Source organism: Alligator mississippiensis, chromosome 9 (genome assembly GCF_030867095.1).
Source record: "Alligator mississippiensis isolate rAllMis1 chromosome 9, rAllMis1, whole genome shotgun sequence".
NCBI classification, from domain to species: domain Eukaryota; kingdom Metazoa; phylum Chordata; order Crocodylia; family Alligatoridae; genus Alligator; species Alligator mississippiensis.
Window position 1 is genome coordinate 16481159 of NC_081832.1, and position 19830 is coordinate 16500988.

The 19830-nt window shown below is 49.3% G+C and overlaps 1 long non-coding RNA gene across 1 annotated transcript in view; it reads left to right on the plus strand.

Annotated features, from left to right (window-relative positions):
* LOC109282470 (uncharacterized) overlaps positions 1–16785 on the plus strand; it is a 35034-nt gene extending 18249 nt beyond the window's left edge. The window contains exon 5 of the long non-coding RNA XR_002089464.2: positions 14476–16785. This is a non-coding gene — a long non-coding RNA (uncharacterized LOC109282470). The remainder of the gene's footprint in view (positions 1–14475) is intronic.
* The last annotated feature ends 3045 nt before the right edge of the window (positions 16786–19830 follow it).

The window sequence follows — 19830 nt, forward strand, 5'->3', positions numbered from 1 at the left end:
GACAGCAGAGAGGCCCAAACAGAACTACAAATGGAAAGTATCTGCTCCAAACCCAGCAATGATGGGTGGAGAGCTGTCTCTCCAAACAGAGCTGTGAGCAGATGGTGCATCACCTACACAGCAGAAGGAGATTGGATTATCTCAGGTTCCAAGGCCCTATTTCAGCAAGGTACCCGAAGGACCTTGAAGGATCCTGGAGGACCTTCTTGCTTCTGAGTAGCTCCATTGTCTGGGGTGGGGGCCAAGCACACACAACCCCAGAGGTTCGATGCTGTGCTCTGACCACAGAGCAGCTCTGGGAGCCTGCTGGAATTTAGGCCACAGAGGTTGTAAGAGAGATAAGCAGAGAAACGAGTATTCAACTCTCTTGTTAGCCTGTATAATTGTCAAACCATTAAGAAACTAGAATGTGTCCCACTGTGTGTCTGGCTGCCAGTGCTAAGCCCTGAATTTCTGTGGAGATGGTTCTTCTACCCATTGTACACCCAACAGAATGGAGAGGCTTCTACCTCAAGCTTTCTGCCCCTAAATTATTCCTTGATTCCTCTTATCCATGGCTATGAACACGCACCAGCTTCTTCCTTCCCTGCCATTAATTATACTAAGAGAGAAAGAGCATAAGGAACCAGGTTTGAACCAGGCACAACCATTATCACAGGGCACTTTGCTGGGATGAGGCCTCTTCTCAGATCAAAAGGTCAACAGTCTATCAGTCTGCTGCAGTCTGGGGCTGCTGAAAGGATAAGGTAATAGGTCTGGATCCTGCCTCCCCAGCTGAAGGCATTGCATTTTTTTCAAACCAATCTCCCCTACTGCCAGTCCCAGCAGGGCCATATCGTTTCCATACATTGAGGGAAGGTGCTGTTGTCAGCAAGGGGCCCACTCATATGAGCAAGCAGAGGCACTTACATATTTGCAACTTAGTTGAATTTGTAAGAGCAGGACTCAGAATAGTGCTGAAAATACCAGGCGAGTTGTCCAAAGAAGTTTTTCCCATTAGCTCTCCCAGCACTTAGAGTACAGACTGACTTTGTCTGCAGCCCAGGCACCAGGAGCTCAGTTTTGGGACAGTGGGCTGGGTGGTTCATTATCAGTGGTAGTTTCTTTGTTTCGTAGTTTCATAGTTGTTAGGGTCGGAAGAGACCTGAGCAGATCAAGTTCGACCCCCTGCCATGGGTACGAATGAATGCTGGGATCAAATGGCCCCGCTAGGTGTCTATCTAGCCTCCTCTTGAAGATCCCCAAGGTAGGAGCGAGCACCACTTCCCTTGGAAGTTGGTTCCAGATCCTAGCTGCCCTGACTGTGAAGTAGTGCCTCCTGATGTCTAGTCTGAACCTACTCTCAATCAACTTGTGGCCGTTATTTCTAGTTACTCCAGGTAGTGCTCGGGGGAACAGGGCACTACCTGTGATTGTTTATTTGTACTTCTTATATCACATGTTCTGGATACTGTGTACACCATAGTGTGACTGACAACAGCAGTTTTGTTATCCGTGCCAAAGCACGCAGAATAACTAATAGCTGATCCCACAGGAGAGGAGAGGAGAGGAGAGGAGAGGAGAGGAGAGGAGAGGAGAGGCAGGATTGTTACCTCCATTCTACAAATGGGCAAAGGGAGGGTGACTGGGTCCTGTTTACAGTGAGGCTTTTATTGCAGCTAAATGTCGTTACACAGGGAAAGCCCCTCAGCACAGACATAGTGCATTTGCATCAGCCATGATTCACACTAGTGCAAATAGACTCAATTTCAAGTCAGTGCATTACTCATAGTGTTCCACATTCTCAGTTTTTACTGATTTTCACTGATAAATTCCCCGATTTTTTTTAAGTCATTCCGTTTTTAGTGATTTACACCCCTTTTTCAGTTCAAATTCCTGTCAACTGGCACGAGTGGGGAATGGCTGATTCCCCACTCATGCCAGTTAACAGACATTTGAACTGAAAACTGGGTGGTGTTGGTAAGCTAAAAGTGCTGCTGTGCCGGTTACCTAAGGCACAGGTTTCTGGCCAGACATGGGAGAGGGGCAGAGGCGGCGGCTGCATGCAATGCGGGGGGTGGCGGTAGCCACATGGGAGCTGGGGGAGGGTGGCTGCAGCCACTTCCTGGGTGCACAGGTCTCCTGGCTCTGACCCCAGGCAGGGTGAAATGGGCGGCAGGAATCGCTCCCGGTGCAGGCAGGTCCGAGCTGCACTTGGTGGCTCCAGCTTCAGTCCTACCCCGGGCCCTGGGAACTGCGAGCCCCACCAGGGAGGCAGGTTGCACCCAGCCACTCCACACAGGCCTGCGGGGCTGAAGCCATTGCCTGGGGGCATGGGACTCCTGGCTCTGACCCTGGACGGGGTGGGAGGTGCCAGTGCCAGGGCCAAGTCCCCCCTTCCACATCTAACCACACACCACTCCTTACTCCGTCCAAATGCCAGGGCAGCCCAGCAGCAGGCTGCTGCAGCAGAGGGGAGCGGAGAGAATGCAGCCAGGGAAGAAAGGCAGGGCGCTGCACTATGTGCTTCGTGCTGCTGATCCAGAGGCATACGCCCCCCGGGAAAAGCCTGGCACAGGCCTCCCAGCCTGCAGCCCTCCCGGGTAGCATGTAGCAGTAAGAACCATGCCCCCCCATTCCACGCCCTGCACCCACGGACAGCTCCCCTCACCTTGTTCCCTGCTGCAGTCCCAGGAGCGGCCAACAGGTTTCACCATGTCCTGCCCCCTGTCCCTTCCCTAGTCCCAGCCTTACTCCCTCCCTCCCTCCCTCACCACTGATTTTTCCCTGATTTAAACTGATTTTTTTCCATTCCTTCCTTTTATCCTGATTTCATCCCGGTTTTTATGTTTCGAAGATAAACCCCGAAAAATTCCCAGATTTTTTTTTTGTAAATAAAAACTCAGAATGCGGAACACTAATTACTCACTTCCAAGTCAGTGCATCACGTCTCCTTTAGAGATTTGCATTGCTGTGACCTTATGGGAACCTTATGGGTTCCTGCACTGTCACAATAAACATGCTTCCCTCTGAACACTGGGACGCTGAAAGGACGGCCAATGCAGTGGACATTTGTGGAGGACTTAGTGGCTTGCAATTAAGTGGTGCGCCACCAGGCTAAAAGTTGTCAGCATTAGAACTGAAGGAGTTTTTAAGTATTGAGTCCTTGATCCTGCAGTCAGATGCCGACAGGTGAATTTTCTCTTGGGCCCTACTCAGGCGAAAAAGCCCTGTGGTGCAGAGCTTGTGGCATGGCTGGCCCCTTACTGGGCTTTTCACCAGCAACACTGTTTGTCTCCTTTTTTACTATTTGCTCAACTTGAAGAGCTCGTGTGGGCCCCTGTCACACATCCCACTGGGTTCCTGATGCTGCAGAGAAATTCTCAAACTCCCCTAAAATTCTAACTGAATTTAAAGAAATCATTAAAACATTCACATCATGGAACCGGCCAGGCCATGGGCGGTGATGGCACCAGTGGGCCAGCAGCAGCAGCTTTTGTTGTACCCCTGGTAAGTTGGTGCCCAGGGCAGGTGCCTCACTCTTCTGCTCCCCCTTAGTCACACCACTGCTTGAGCACAGCTTTCCCTAGAGCATTGGGAAGCAGTATGAGCCTTAGGGCTCAGAAATCACAAAGTGAACAAAAACACCCAGAATACCTGTTTGTCTTTTGAATCTCCCGTCTTTTTCAGTCAGTCTTATGACATTTTAGAGCCTGGCTAATGCTTTTTCTTGAAAGCTTGGGTTGGCAATACTGAGAAACCCCTCTGGGCCCCTTAACAAATAAGCAGATGTATATGTACACATACACAACAGATACACACATGGTATTTGCCCCAGTTGGGTACTGACCAGTTTTGCTGTATGGAGACATCTGCAGTGCTTGTGACCCTAGGATTAGGAAACACCCTTGGATGCCAGTGTTAGAGAGAACGCACAAAGGTCCAGCTCCATGACGCAAAGATAGATATGCATACACATACAGACATGTCACTCTAGACCGATTCAATTTTAAACAGAGGATCTATAATGCTACTGTCTTCAACATATGCTGAACAGAAGCAACCAGCCTGCCTCAAGCCCATGGTCCTAACAGCATCCTGGGCCCTGGCCTGGAGCTGGCGTTTCTGAAACTGTGTTGGGAGGGAGCTCCTCCTGCTGGTTCTCTGGCAGCATCAGCACTAAAGGCTTCCCAGAGTGCAGAGACACGGCCACCAAGACAGGCGGCTGGGGAGGCTGAAGCTGTGAAAACCCCCTATGTAGCTTTAGCTCCAGCTGAGGCACAAAGAGGTACAATCCCCCATCAACAGGCAAGGACAAAGGAATGGAAAATTGTGTCCCAGCTGCTGAGCTGGCAGCAGAGTAGAAGTGCACTGCAGCCATGCTGGTGGTGTATCTGAACGAAATTCTGCTTGCCACACACCCTCCATGGAAAGCAATGGGCCTATTCCTGCAATGGCCTTGCTCATTGCTGGAAAACGGGGGCCAGAGCCTTAACAAGGCTAACCTAATAACACAGCATCTAACTAGTTTAACGTATCTCCCTCCACGTGCCTTCCAGTCCACTGCTAAAATCTTTCAGCAGATGTGCTTGGAGACACACTGGCTGCCTGACTGATCGTGTCTTTATGAAGCACTGTCGGGAGTTCCCACCCTTGCCAAATGATTCCTGTGGAAAGCTTTGTGGGACTCAGGCCTCCTATCATAGTAGTTACATTGTCCTCCTCACCATGGGAGTATCTGAGCATTAAAGGATTTTTATCCTCCCATATTCCTTGGGGGGCGGGGGGAAGCAATTTCAGCAGTTACTGAATGAGGTCACACCCTGTGTCCTAGATATAAATGAGGTCTAAAGGTCATAAGGCAAGTCACTTGCATGCTAGGGCAGAGTGACACAGGCTCCGATTGAATCACAGCCCTTCGCCAGGTGCACAGGCTGCCCTGTGGATGTTATAAGGGGCAGGAACAGACCTGTGCTCTGCAAATCTGTTTTCATGGAGATTCAGCCCTGGGGTCTGTATGTTCAACATCTGCAGGTTTTAGCTTTCCTAGAACCTTCAGCTCCTGGCAGCAGCATTATCCGCATGATCGGATTGTCTAGGTTCATTTACTTAGTGCCACAACATACGCTGCTGCCAGGTTCACAGAAGGACAAAGTTAAACTACTGTGAGCGTTTCTTGGAAAGTATGCAGGGTTTCAAAGGTCACAGCTAAGAGTCATTCAGCGAACAAAGCAAAGAAAATAGAAAAAAGAGTTCTGCTAAACTCAATCTTGAGGGAAATGGTTTTGCAGGTGTAGAACAAAGTCACGAAGCCTGTCACAAAGATTGGGCCCTGTCCTGTGAGAACCAGACCGGGCTTTGCTGGCCAGTGCTTGACACAGGAACGGCACCGGCCTTTAGAGCAAACAGCATCTCAGGTTAGCAACAGTTTAAGACACTGAGCTGGATTCTGTGTTGGAAAAGGGATGAGGCTTCTCATGAGAGCCAACAGAGAGAGTTACCAGATCTCCATCTTCACCACCTTGCCCTTGGTGCAGTCACTTACATCTGGGCTAAGTGGGCACAGACAGGTTGTAGAAAGCCAGGCAAGCGGCAGGATGAGAGTGTTTGACATTCATGTGGTGCTCGCTGGGCTGGATCCTTAGCTGCTATAGAAAGGGGCAGCACCATTAGCCACCAACATGTGGGTTTATATGGCCAACCCTTCACTGCTTTAACAGAGGGGTGCTGCCTCTCAACACCTGTAAGTAAGCCTAGTCTGCGCAGGCATCAGTGACTAGGCCAGTCACCTGGTAATGGCAAATCAGGCCTTTATCAGGTAAATAATCATTAGTGGCAGCTATTCAATGGCACCACTGATTGTGCAGGTGTCACAGGGAGCTTTCAGGTGGTGCCAGCTCTCTGTGTACCAACACTCTCGGTCCTGCCAGTGCTCTTCTAATCCATTATGACTAGAAGTCCTCTCCTTCCTGGCCTTTCACCGTGCCCATTGCGTAGATCCACTGCCAACAGCTTCCTGTTTTGTTTAGTGACAAGGCAGCAGAGTGTCAATACAGTCAGACCATCCAGCATTGGGCCCTGGGCTCTTCTGAATATTTAACCTTTTTCTCATCGGTGTTCATTTGCAGCTGGTTATTATAGGGGATAGCAGCCCCTGCAGTGTGTGTTGAAACTAAAGGGTCCAATCCCAGCAGGTCTGCTTTGCCCATTAGGGGCCATCACCAGGGAGGACTATACCTCGGTTGCTCGGGGCTGTAGGGGGGGTCAGGAAGGCCAAGGGGGAGATAGAACTGGGACTAGCTACCCAGATCAAGGACAACAAAAAGTCCTTTTTTAAATGCATAGGGGGTAAAAAGAAGGTACCGGGTAATGTGGGGCCTCTGCAAGACACGCTAGGAAATCTGGTCGTCACACCAGACAGCAAAGCTAACCTATTAAACAATTCTTTTGCCTCCATTTTTCTGAGCAGGGACCGGGTCATCCCCCACACCGGGACCCCCATAGGCCCCAGGGGAGGTGCACCCAGGCCTAGGGTCAGAGAGGACCTAGTCAGGGAACTTCTGGAGGGACTGGACATATTTAAATCAGCAGGTCCTGACAATCTCCACCCCAGAGCGCTGAGGGAATTAGCAAAGGTCATTGCGGGACCCCTGGCATGGCTTTACGAGCACTTGTGGTGCTCTGGCAAGGTGCCAGAGGGCTAGAAAAGGGCCAATGTGGTTCTCATTTTCAAAAAAGGGAGGAAGGAGGACCCAGGAAACTATAGGCCAGTCAGTCTTACCTTGATCCGGGTAAGCTTTTTGGGAGAATTATCCTGGTGCATGTCCACGAGGAGCCAGCAGCGGAGATTATGCTTAGGGGCAACCAGCATGGGTTCATTAGAGACAGGTCCTGTCAGACCAACCTGGTGGCTGTCTATGACCAGGTCACAAAATCCTTAGACGCAGGGGTAGCAGTGGATGTAGTCTTTATGGACTTTAGGAAGGCCTTTGACACTGTCTCTCCCCCCATTCTCATTAAAAAACCAGGAGACTGTGGCATCAATACCTACACAGTCAGATTGGTCACTAACTGGCTGGAGGGCCATACCCAGAGAGTGGTGGTGGACAGGTCTTATTCGACCTGGAGGGATGTGGGCAGTGTGGTTCCCCAGGGCTCGGTCCTCGGGTCCGCGCTGTTCAACATCTTCATCAGTGACTTGGACGAGGGGGTAAAAAGCACCCTGTTCAAATTCACAGATGACACTAAGATGTGGGGAGAAGCGGGCATGCTAGAAGGGAGGAATAGGCTGCAATTGGACCTGGACAGGTTACAGGGGAGGGCAGATGAGAACAGGATGGGTTTCAACACTAACAAGTGCAAGGTACTGCACCTGGGGACGAAGAACCAGCAGGATACCTATAGGCGGGGGAGCTCCCTACTTGTCAGTGCAGAGGCAGAAAAGGATCTTGGAGTCATTATTGATGCCAAAATGAATGTGGGCCAACAGTGTGGGGACGAGGTCAGGAAGGCCAGCCGCACCTTGTCATGCATCCACAGATGCATCTCAAGCAGGTCCAAGGAGGTGATCCTCCCCCTCTATGTGGCACTGATCAGGCTGCAGCTGGAGTACTGCATCCAGTTCTGGGCACCGCACTTCAGGAGTGATGTGGACAACATGGAGAGGGTCCAGAGGAGGGCCACCCACATGATCAGGGGTCAGCAGGGCAGGCCCTACAAGGAGAGGCTAAGGGACCTGAACCTGTTCAGCTTCCACAAGAGAAGGCTGAGGGGGGATCTAGTGGCCGTTTACAAACTAGTCAGAGGGGACTAGCAGGCATTGGGGGAGTCCCTGTTCCCCTGAGCACTATCAGGAGTGACAAGAAATAACGGTCACAAGCTGGCAGAGGGTACATTCAGACTAGACATCAGGAGGCGCTGCTTCACTGTCAGGGCGGCTAGGATCTGGAACCAACTTCTGAGAGAAATGGTGCTGGCTCCTACTCTGGGGGTCTTTAACAGGAGGCTGGATGAACACCTTGCCAAGGTTGTTTGACCCCTGTACTTTTTCCTGCCACGGCAGGGGCTTGGACTCGATGATCTGCTCAGGTCCCTTCCGACCCTACCAGCTATGAAACAGCACCGTTTAGTTTCAATTTCTGTTTTGACAGGACAGTATTTTGTTTTGAGTTTCGTTTAGTTTTGAAAGCACCGTTCTGTATCGTTTCATCAAAACTGTTTTGCTGTTTTGATGGTGTTTTGACGTTTCGCCCATAGGCTATAATGGGGAAGCACAAAACTGCCTGTAGCCCCTTCTGAGGCCATGAAGCCTGCCAAGTTTCAAGGAGACAGGTGCAGGGGCTTCTGGGAAACTGCACCTCAAGCTGCTGACAAGCAAAACTTGTGACCTGTGTGACTGTGTGTGTGTTACGGTGCAGCTGTTTTTCTGTCCCTCCCCCAGAGCACTGGGATTGGAAGGGACCTCAGAGAAGGATGACAGTCACTGGCCAGCTATGCAGTCAATATGAGAGCAGTCCTTCCCTCCTCTTCCCTCTCCCTCTCCTTAGTTTCTGTTTCCCTGCAAGCAAGCCCAGCATCAAAACTCAAAATGTTTCGAAACTTTTGAAACATTTCAAGTGCTCTGGTTTAGTTTTGAGGCTGTTTCAAAGCCTTTCGTTTAGTTTCAATTTTTCTATTTCAAGCTTGAAACGAGTTGAAACTGCATCAAAACAAAACACCCAGGGAAATTTTGCACAGCCCTATTGCCCATCACCTTTCCAAGGTGCATGGACTCAGTTCCAAGCACTTTACTGTATGTCAGTCTTTGGAATGGGACCTTAGCAGAAAACCCCAGGCCTTCCTACTCTGCCTGGATACCAACATTCCCACATCATTTTTCAAAAACATCACACAATTGGTCCAAATTATGTGAGCGCCACTGCTTCCTGTCTGGTTTGAGTCAGGCTCCACCCCAGAGGTCGCTGTATTTCTCAGAGAACGTGCAAACTGCACTGTGCTAACGGAAGCAATGTGACTCTATGGAGGTTGCATAAAAAGCCAGACTGAAGACACCTGTGTCAGCTAGTTTCCCTTCCCTTTCATGGAACTGAAACTCCTTCTCTACAATCAACCCCAGGGCTTTCCTTCTGCTGTCTTTTGTCTGGTTGTGGCACAGTGCCCAAGCCCCCTTACCCTAAATCAGCTCTCTGTGCCTCTTTTGCTCCCTTGGAGCTTGTCCCAAGGAGCAGCTGCTTTTTCTCAACAGCCCAGGGCTGCCTCTACATGGCCAGTTGGACAACAGAGAAAAACAGAAGAGCTGTTGGATGGCTGTTGTGCTGAGAATGATTTAACAACCACTAGATGGCACTGGGCTTCAGGTCCAAGCCTCTGCCCCCCTTACCTCTGAATTCCAGGTTGTGTAAGGGGGAGCTGGGACCTTTCCTTTGGACGAGTGCTGGTCAGAAACCTGGCAGGGAGCTAACAGAGCCTGTGGGCTCCACTCTTTATTCTACTGGACCCAGCTTTGTTCATCATGCTAGTGAAAAGCTCCTTTCTGACCAGCACTGGCTATTCCATGTCCCACTGTAGTGTATGTTGGGGAAGAAGATGTCCCCTGATGTTCACTGCTATGAGCAACCCATGCGATTCAGGGACACAGTCGCCTGCACACCACTAGCCCAGTGCCCCATCCGGTTTATTAGAATACAGGATCCTTTTTGCCAGAGGCTGGATCCATGGCCCCTTTGTAGCTCTGGAGCTGCCCAAGGAGAGCAGAGGTGTAGGCACAGCCAGGGGGAAGGGTTATGCTGAATGTGATTCTCACTAGTACTGAAGCTGTTTTAGCTCCTCCCTGCCAAGATATCAGACCCAAGAGTGAGATACCCCAACCCCAAGGTCCTGTGCTGATTCCAGCTGAGTCAGATCTGAGAGTATGACTCCAGATGTCCCTATCACTTGTCTATTGGTAGCACCTAGAAACCAGCACCAAGCCAGAGCCCCATTGTGTTCGGCGCTGTACAAACTTGTAGTAAATAGCACTCCTTGCTCCAGAAACCTTGTCAGCTAAGAGACAGGACATGGTGTCTGCATGAAATGAACTAGGAGGCAGGGAAAGGAGGCAAGGGCAGCAAAAATAAAAGGACACAGAGAATGCAGGAGCAAGTACAATTCCAGGTAACTGGCAACGCCATCAGCAGTTGGCAGCTCCTTGCTTCTATATTTGGCTTCTAACAGCCAGATGGGCTGCAACAAAGAGCCCAGCCACATCTCCAAAGCCAGAGGCCTAACCCTTTGCACTGACCCCTGCTTTCAGAGCAGTGTGGCTGGGGAAAGCCTTTGCAGCTGCAGCCTTGCTGTTCTGCAGTGTAACAGGGCTCCAGTCCTCCCAGTTGTCTGGGCACTAGTTCTGAAACAGATAAGCTGAATAATGTTTAAAAAGAAACTGATCCTCGCTGGGCAGAGCTGGAATTCTCTGGAGAGGCTCCAATGTGTCTAACCTGGGGCTCAAGTCCAATTAGTATTCTACATGATCTCTCATAGCTTTTTGTGTTGTTTTGCTCTTGGCTAGGTGGACTGGTAGAGAAATTGAAAACAGATTATTGGGAAGAAAATGGCTTCAGTTTTTAGACAACTGTCTCTAGTGAAATTGGCTTGCTTTCTGCCCATTCCCCAGCCATGATGCAAGTCTGGGCTATAAAAAGCTTTTCTCCAGGGGCAGCGGGAAAGTTCTGCTTAAAAGTAAAGGTAACTATCTGGGAACAGTGCTAGACAAATAATGCAAACACACAGTGGACTCTGCAAGTGAATCCACAAGGGCCATGTTCACACTTCCAGGGACATATGGGTACAAGTGTTACTGGCAAATGTACTCACAGACAGCAAATTGCCAGGTCACCTGCACAAGCATGTGTGGGAACTGAATTTGAACCTGCATGTGTTACTGACTTTGAGCTGACAACATGGTTTGAGCCCAGGGCATTTGGAGCTAAAAGTGTTGCCACTTGAAACAAATCCTGCACCTGGGAACCCTGCAAGACTCATACACCTCTTGCGTGGCCTGCCACTAGAGGGAGACAGTGACCCACACACGCTTGTGTGGGCTACCTGCACACAAGTGCTTATGTACTGATCCAACCAGGGAATGGGAACAATCCCACCTGACTTACCTGACCAATCAGAGTGGAGAAACACTTTTCCAATGTCAAATATTCTCACCCATTCATCAATCAGTAAGGAAAAAGAAACTATGAGAAGATTTGCACCAGTTCAGTTCTGATAATGAATACATTGGAGGAAACAGTGAATCACTCAGGTGTGTCACAAGCAGAAAAATCCACCAGAGAAATTATTCCTTAAGGCTTGTTGGCCTTAGTCTACCTGGGAATAATATCATTTGGTTCTGCATCCTGCCCCAGCTACTTTCCTGGAGGAAGAAGGATGGGAATTGATTATGCTAATTAGGTCTAATACTCTTCCTCCTTTAGTTTTGGTTTGTACAAGAGATGCAAAAAGCTTGCTTGTGCACATAGGGCTGGGTGCTTAGTGGATTCAGCAACAAAACCAAGGGGATGGCCCAGTGGTTAGGGCACACACCTAAGGCTTGAGAAACCTGCTTTCAAGTCTCTGCTCTGCCACAGATTTCCTTTGGGAGCTTGGGGAGGTCACTTAGCTTCTTGGTACCTCACTTTTCCATCTGTAAAACGGGAGCAATAGCACTTTTCTGCCACACCTAGGGATGTTATGAAGATAAAGTATACAGGCAGTCCTCACACTTATAGTGGGTTACGTTCCTGGAAAAGGTGCTATAAGTCAAAAGGATGTAAGTCGAATCTGATTTTCCCATAGAAAACAATGTTATAATAGGGGGTTACATTCCTGACCAAGGGCCTGATGCCCAACTTTTTATAGACATGACCATAAAGACCAGAGCTGCCGGGGTGCAGGTAAGACCCACCCAACCCAGAAGTGATTCCCGTGGCCCGGCCTGCCCCACCTGGGATCAGAGCAAGGAGCCCTGTGCCCCCAGGCAGCAGTTCCAGCCCCGTGAGCCCATGCTGAGTGGCCAGGTGCAGCACCCATCACTAGAGCACTGCCTTTTCCTTTTATCAGCCATTTTTAAGGACTGAATATAGAAAAAAGCTTAACATGCACTAAGAATCAACGAATACAAGAAACGTACACACCAGAGCACATCAGGGAGCAGGCTGACTGGGTGATGTGTGTATGTTTACGCGCTGCCTGAGTTGCCATCATGCCGAGCAAGGATCCAGCGCCATAAGTAATAACATGAGTGTAAATGGCAGAGCACCACAAGTGCAAATTGCCGTAAGTCGAGGACTGCCTGTATTGAAGATGAAGTGGTGTTCAGATGCTGTAGTTTTGTGGGCCATAAGTACCTATAAGAGCTAGGTTGTCATCTGTAGGTGGCTGATTCCAGTTCAGGTCTGGTTAAGACTAACAAAGAGCTGTTACAAATTGATAACTGAGAACCTCTAAGAAAGCAGCAGGCGTAGAGGCAGAGCAGCTAAGGACTCTCCCTACCTCTCAAGAGATGTGAGTTCAAGCCCTGCTCTGTATTCATAGTAATTGCTGCCCCTGATTAAGGAAGCAGGGTAGATATGCACCTCTATACACTAAATAAGATATATTTATATGTAGAGAGAGCACAAGCTTCTGTGAATCCAAGTTCATTTCATCAGGTGCTGTGAAAGGCTGTGCAGAAAGCAGAATATAAGAAGGAGATAGAAATAAGAATACAAAAGGCAAGGGGGCAGGGGGAAGCGAGAGATGGGGGAAAGGGGGAAGGGGGACAGTGCTAGGAGAGAAAAGCAAATAAGCAGTAAACCTATAGGAACAAAGGTTATTACAAAGCTAAATGGCACCTGGTCGTTCAACCTGAGGTATCAAAAGGCAACTGGATGTGATGGAAGTCACATCACTCCCTTATGTACCATTGGCTATACAAATTGGTGCCGTGTAGTTAATGGCCTTAACCATACAAATCCAATGGGTCACTAGGCTCAGGTAGATCTTTGACTTTGACAGGAGAGAAGGCCAGTTCCTACTGAACAAGTGTTACAGTTGCATATGCACACAAGACCAGACAGGAAAATAAGGTCTGAAGGGACCACAAAGAATGAACCTGTTCTCTCCAGGGAGTGCTGGACGAAGCAGAAAGATTAGTCCATAGGCACCAAGTTGGCAGGAAGGGTGCCACTGTCTGGCAACCAGGAATGGTGCTGTTATGGCCCAGAGGCAGGTTCTGGTGTGCAGCTCTGGCTGCTGCTCAGGGGGGTTCTTCCAGGTCACTGTGGGGAGAGCTTGCCCTGACGCTGCTTTATGGCTTTGTCTGCTCTGTGGCTTGAAAGAGAACTTGAGTCGGCAGGGCTGCCAACCAGCCCAGTTCACAGCGTGAAATGCTCTTAAAAAAGAATTGGGGGGAAACAGAGGAATGCAAACCAGGACGGACAGTTCATTCATACTCCAAATTCCCCAGCTTTGGGGTGTTTCAGTCGGGCTTACTACAATATAGTGTTTTGTTTAACTCAGTCCGTCCAAGCACATGCTCACGTCTCATCATTTGCCAGGACTTAATCTCCTGAGGCACCTACAGCCTAGTCTATAATAAATCAGACATCGGCCTCAATCCAAGACATGTAGGCCCTGCATAGGCGTGTGCTGCTTTCCAGCCAAACACCTGCAGCAGGCAGGAAAACCACGCTGGATAGGAGCACAGCCTCACCTCCTTAGTGAGAGGCAGGCGACTGTTATAACATGTTTCCTCAGCCATTGCTCTGCATTTCATCATTAATCGTTTATCCACTCTGGAGGATGGAAGGAGAGCTGACTTCTGTGTTTTCTTCCCTTGTCTACTCAGCAGCCCAAGCTCAATATATTTGCACCTGTTTATGCCAATGCTGGATGTGTGTCTTCTCCACAGAGGTTGTGAGAGGTCTTGGTTGCCAGTGACCTCCTGCACAATCGCCTTTGCCCCATACACATCAGTGCGCCAAAAGGTAGAGAGGAGGGCTGTGATATTTGGCATGTGTTCCTGGACATACCCCCTGTCCCTATGGGAGCCACAGAATCATAGAGACATAGGGCTGGAAGGAACCTCCATAGGTCATCTAGTCCAACCCCTTGTCTGAGGAAGGATCATCCCTATCCAAAACCAGTGACCCAGTGGTTAGGGAATGTGGACAGCACAACCTCTCTCCTTGGTAAGTCAGCATCCCCCACCAGTTCGCATTCCCCATCCTATGCCTGCTCAGCTGGCATTTCACCTGCATTTCACCTGCAGCCTGCTCAGCATCCATGAAGCCAATGCCACCATATAGAGCCCTCAGAGGCAGCTGGATCAGACACCAGTCTCTATATCTAGTATATGACATGTGGAAATGAGTCTCCCATTCCTACCTCATTGCAAACTTGAAAGGAAACAGCAGAGGAGGGAAGGCAGGGCTCTGGGGTGGAGGGTTTGTTAAATTCTTTGACCTATTTTGTTTTTTTTATCCCAAGGGCAGGTACAGCAAATAAAGCATGATGGCAACAATCAAGCTTGTCCCAGTTGATGCCAAGCCAACATGTTCCTACACTGCCTTGGGGGGATTCTGGTCTCTTTGCTTCATTTTGTTCTGCACTTCTGCTGAGCTTGCCCATGCAGTGCCTTGCCCTGTCGGCTGTGAGGGTGCTTTTTGTCACACAGACACCTGATCATTAGGAACCAGACCTAGACTGACCTGATTCACTTTGCACATGGACAGGACCACCTGATTTCCAGGGGACCACCACAGAGCTTTCAGGTGGAAACAACTATCTCATGATAGTTGATCTGGCACCCAGTCCCCTGAACCAGCTGTATCTGTCTGCCTACAGCCTTTGCAACTGCACATACTACAAAGCAGCTTTCAGGGTCAGCACCTGATTAAACAATGCAAGTCCTCTGCTTTTAATGTAAAAGCACAGTGCCAGGTGAGCCTGTTGGCAAGGGGAGAGAAGCAGGTGCTCTGAGGTTACAAGATGGCATTTATCTTCCAGAGGGAGGAGGAGGTAGGAAGGGAGCCATCTGTCTGACACCAGGCCTTTCCGTCCACACCCCTGGTGGATATCCAGCCGCTGGCAGTGTCCCAAGCAGAAGCAGCAGGAAAGCTCCTGGTTGGCAATAGAGCCAGAGACAGGTCTCTTCCTTCAGCAGAGGCAAAGGCAGAGACTTCATGCTTTCACTTGGGATGTCTCCCTTGATGGCTTAGCTCAGCAGAGCCACACAGAAAACAAATAACTTCTACCCATGTAGTAGTGGAGAAACAACAGGAGAGAGAAGTAACATTCCTACCACTTGAAGCTGCTTTGCTGTTCTCTAGGGCCTGTGGGTATCAGTACAGTCACCCAGAGTCAGGACGTGACATCCAACGACACAGTACCGGAGACAGCTCCCATGACAATGGCATAGGGTACAAGCACATCTACCTTCCTGTCAAGCCAGTGACTGCACCAGAGTGTAAAGTTATCCAGGGCAGCTATAACCAAGCCAGCCTGGGTCCTGGTAGCAGCTTGGCTGTGGCATTACACTGCTAATTCACTCTTCTCGGCAGGGTAAAGGAGCCTGCTGAGAAGCTTCTTGCTGCCTATGGCTAGGCTGCTTGCGGGGCCTGAGCTAACTCATTTTACACCAGCTCAATCATGCTACGCTGTCCTGCAGTCCCTGCAATCACCAGAGAGATATGCAGAGGTGGGAAAAACTAGAGGGGATGATTTAAAAATGAACAGCCCCCCAAGCAAAGGTTCCCTCTAATGAGAGAAGCAGGAAGACTAGAGACCCTCAGAGACATACCTGGGTCCTTGTAATGCTTTAACATCCCTGGAAGCACCTGGGCCCTGGTTCTTAAAAGTATTTGACCACCAACTCCTATACTATAGCAACAGGCACTGCAGAAACCCCTGATGTAATCAGGTGGAGACAGGCACAAAGACAGGCAGGGGGAGACCAAGGTGTGAGCACCACAGATACACAGACCCCAGAGTGAGGGGAAGGTAATGGCCCACTACAACTATTTCCAGCTGACTTTTTATTGCACAGTTCCCCTATTTCATACCTCCCCTGCTGGGTCCTTTCCATCCTGCTCCATCCCCAGGATGCATTCTGAGCCTATGCCCTCTGTGATGCTCTCTCCATTTTTGTGATGGCCACAAAGCAGGCCCTCTTATGCCAAGAGCAAAGCTCTCTGTGCTACCCTGGCCAGAGCCCTCCTCCAGGTGGGGAAGGGAGGGCACATCTGGCTGGATTTGCTTTATGTGCTGCCAAGGTCTTTCATGCAGCTACACGGACTGCACAGACAGGCAGGAGAGCTAGAAGCAAACAGGAAAAGGCAGTTTCTCTGGCTTTCTATTTTTAACGCTACAAACAGTTTTAGTGTCATTATATTTAGAAAAAATAAAACAGAGTGCTTCCTGCCTCCCTTTTCAACACCTTCAGCTATTTCCGTGCAGATGTTTCATGGGGCCAGTGCTGGAGGCAAGGGGAGAGAGGTCTCCTGACTGACAGACGTGTCCCTGTGAGGTGGAGGCTGCCCTAAGAGAAGATCCACAGACAAGTTACCCTGTGATTCTTCCTTCTTTACAGTCAGGGCAGGGTCTAATGAGCTGTCCCTGTCCCCAGGAGTCCCCAATAAAGAAGTGCATCTTCCTCCAAGTTTCCAGTGTCCTTGGGAGTCACCAGTAAAGAAATGCATCTTCTTCCAGGTTTCCAGCACCAACAGGGTGGGGCAGCTAAAGGGCCTTTCTCTTGTTACTGGAGTGAGGATGAAGGATGCACCCAGATCATTACAGATGAAAGAGCTTGCAGTCACACATTGTGCAAACCATACTGGGGAGGAAGAAGAGGGGTTGAGGAAGAAGTGAAGAACTCGCAGTTAGTGCCAGGAGGATTCACCGAAGAAGGGCAGAACGTGGACACAAAAGCAGCTCTAACCGTGGCATCAAAGAAGGCACAAAGCATAAGAGAAGGAGATACAGGGCAGAACAGACATTGCCACAGTCACTGCTGGCCAGTCAGAAATGGAACCAGAACTAGCTGGGTCAAGGCAGAGGGATTTCCATTATGACAGCTAGAAAGGCAAGGCTTCCTATGTGCCAGTGCATGGAGAGAGGGTATGGGCATGCAAAGAAGTTACCATATTCTAGAGAGTAAACCTGTAGCACATTACACTCACGGTAATGTGTTGGTATGCACACACCTAAAGACCTAGAAACCAAAAGTTCCCTAGAAAACGGCCTAGAAAGATCTAAAAAGATACCCTAGAAAGCAAAAGGGACACCATAAGGTTGAACAATGGGAGATTAGTTCCTTCAGCATAAATAATATTGTGTCCTTTCCGTATGTTGATACTGTGCAGAAATAGTGCCTAGAGACCTCAAGATGGCTGAGGGTGAGAGCAATTTGGATCTAAAATGTGAGATGGGCCTCCTGGAAATTGGCCAACATTTTTATTAATAATAGGATGGACCCAGGTTTGCTTGGAAAGTGCAATTACAGAGGCAAAAAGGCACTTGCACAGCTAATTTGCACATGTAATTACTAAGATTGCCCTTTCAGTCACAGCAGCTGTACACTTGCTTTGTTTCACTTCCAACCATCAGCAGTGCAATTACCAGTACTGTGTGGTTTTTCATGTACAACAGTGAAAATCCCCTGGCTAATCTTCGCTCCGTTCCACGTGCAGGCAGGCTCAGGGCTGCAGTTCACACAGGAATTGGTTCTTAGTCCTCCATCATGCAGGCAATGAAAAGAATGACTTTGGAGACAACAGATCAGTAGAGCTGCTCCACTTCCACAGTGGTTGGCTGTCTTTCAACAGGACAAGGAGATTCATAGAAAGACAGGGATTTTACTGTGGTTAGCTAGTAGTTGTCCTAGGCACACCTAATAAGCATAAAACTTATCCTCAATCAGCAGGTCCAGCCCACAGCTCGCTAAATGCTGTGATGGAAGTAGGTTTCACACCCAGCCAGTGAAACTCTAAACTGCCCCAAAGAGTGAGCTAGGTATGTCCCAAGAAATGCCACACCCTAGGGTGGCTGAGATTATGTAGTAGGAATTTCTCTGCAGACCATCTGTTTAAATGGATCTGGTTTTTAAAGCTTCAACTGAGGTGCACACGTAGAGAGGAAGAAGGTAACACTGAAGCCACAAACAACTTTGCCTTTCAGGTATAACAATGTGTCCTCCAGCACTGGCCATCAACAGGACCTCGTACCGGAAGCAGAATCAGGCTGTTTCCTGTTACCAAGCCAGTCCCTACTACGATTATGATACACACTTTCCTCAAGTATTGCCTGTGCCAGTCCCTAGAGTGTCCAGATCTGTCTCACCTCCTGGAACTTGGTTATGGGAGGAGATGCCCTGTGAGAAGACCTTTGATGCTTTTTCCTAGTGACACTAGGTGCCTAGTGCCTCTTTCTGAATTCCAGGCAGCTGCATCAGTAGAATAATTTACTCAAGATGGTGATCAGGGTTGCTTCAACAGCCTGGGGCACTGACAGCCTTTGCTCATCACGTGCAGCACAAGAAGTAGCAATGAAAATGTCTCCTCACCTCCTGTGCTGGTGAGCCCCATTCCCTTCCTCTGAAAGGCCCACCATTGGGGAGCCATGTCTCCAAGGGCTTCTCGCTAAGTCTGCAGTCCTCTCCTTGGTCTCCAGACTGGTCATTTTCCAGTTCCTTAACTACGGTTGTGAATGGACAAACTGGCCAAGCACAAGGATTGTGATTTAGATTCAGATGGTCCCATAATCAAACCACTGACTTTTTTTCCAGAGCTATGTGGTATGGAGGAACAAACCCCATAGGCTCTTTCCATATCCGCCTAGAACAGAGCTGGGGAAGGGCGCGTGGTTATACCCACGCTGTTTATGTGACTCTAAGCCTGGTGCCGCTTGGGGAAGAAGTTACTTGCTGCCAGTTCCACTCCATCTCCATCATGATGTGAGTTGCTGGTCTTGTTCCCAGGCTGGAGGGAACTGTTACTGAAGGAGGTGTTGGTCTGTTGATCCCCAGATGGAGCTCATGCTATTTTTGTTTGGGGTCAGAAGAACAATAACAGATTTTACAATGCTCAGAGATGAGCACTGGAGTTGGGCATCAAGGATGCAGCCCTCCCCTAGCTGCCACTCACATTTCAGGCTGGAGAAGAGACTCATTTTAAAGGGAGAGTCAGAAGCAGCCTAGATCAAGCTTGGTTTAATGGCTTAAGTGAGGGAGTTCCAGAGTGCAAGGTCATAAACAGAACAGGCTGAATTATGCAAGAGGAAATGACAGGCCATTAATCCATGGCAAACAGGACACAACCCAGAATTACCAGACCCTGACATGTCTCACTGAGTCAGGAATGGGCTTTTGTTTTGTTTTGCTCTAAAAAATAATTATAACAAGCTTTGGAAAGCCCTAGTCCCAAAAGCTAGAGATTCAAGAACATTGTCCTGGCTCATGACTGCACCTGCCTACATGGTGGGGGACAGATGGCCGGGGACCTGCCCACACATGTTCCTGCAGTGAGGTGCGAGGGGATTTGGTTGGGCATAGCGTAGCCATAGGATTCCTTAGACAGAGAGCAGGACTATTGTGGCAGAAAGCCAAAGGATTTCTGCTAAACAAAAGCCCTAAAAAGCTAAACCACCATCCATCAAAATGGGCTTTGATCCCACAGTTCCTCTGGCTGTTGGCAGGGTCCCAAACTTGGTGCATGGTGGGAATGCTCAGGGCTGTAGGGTCAGGCCCAAAGATTACAGACTGTAAAGAGACTGTTCAAAACAGCTTCCAATCTAGGCCTAGGAACTGTTGATTCTCAGGTGTTCCCATCACTGTGGCATGTCTGTACC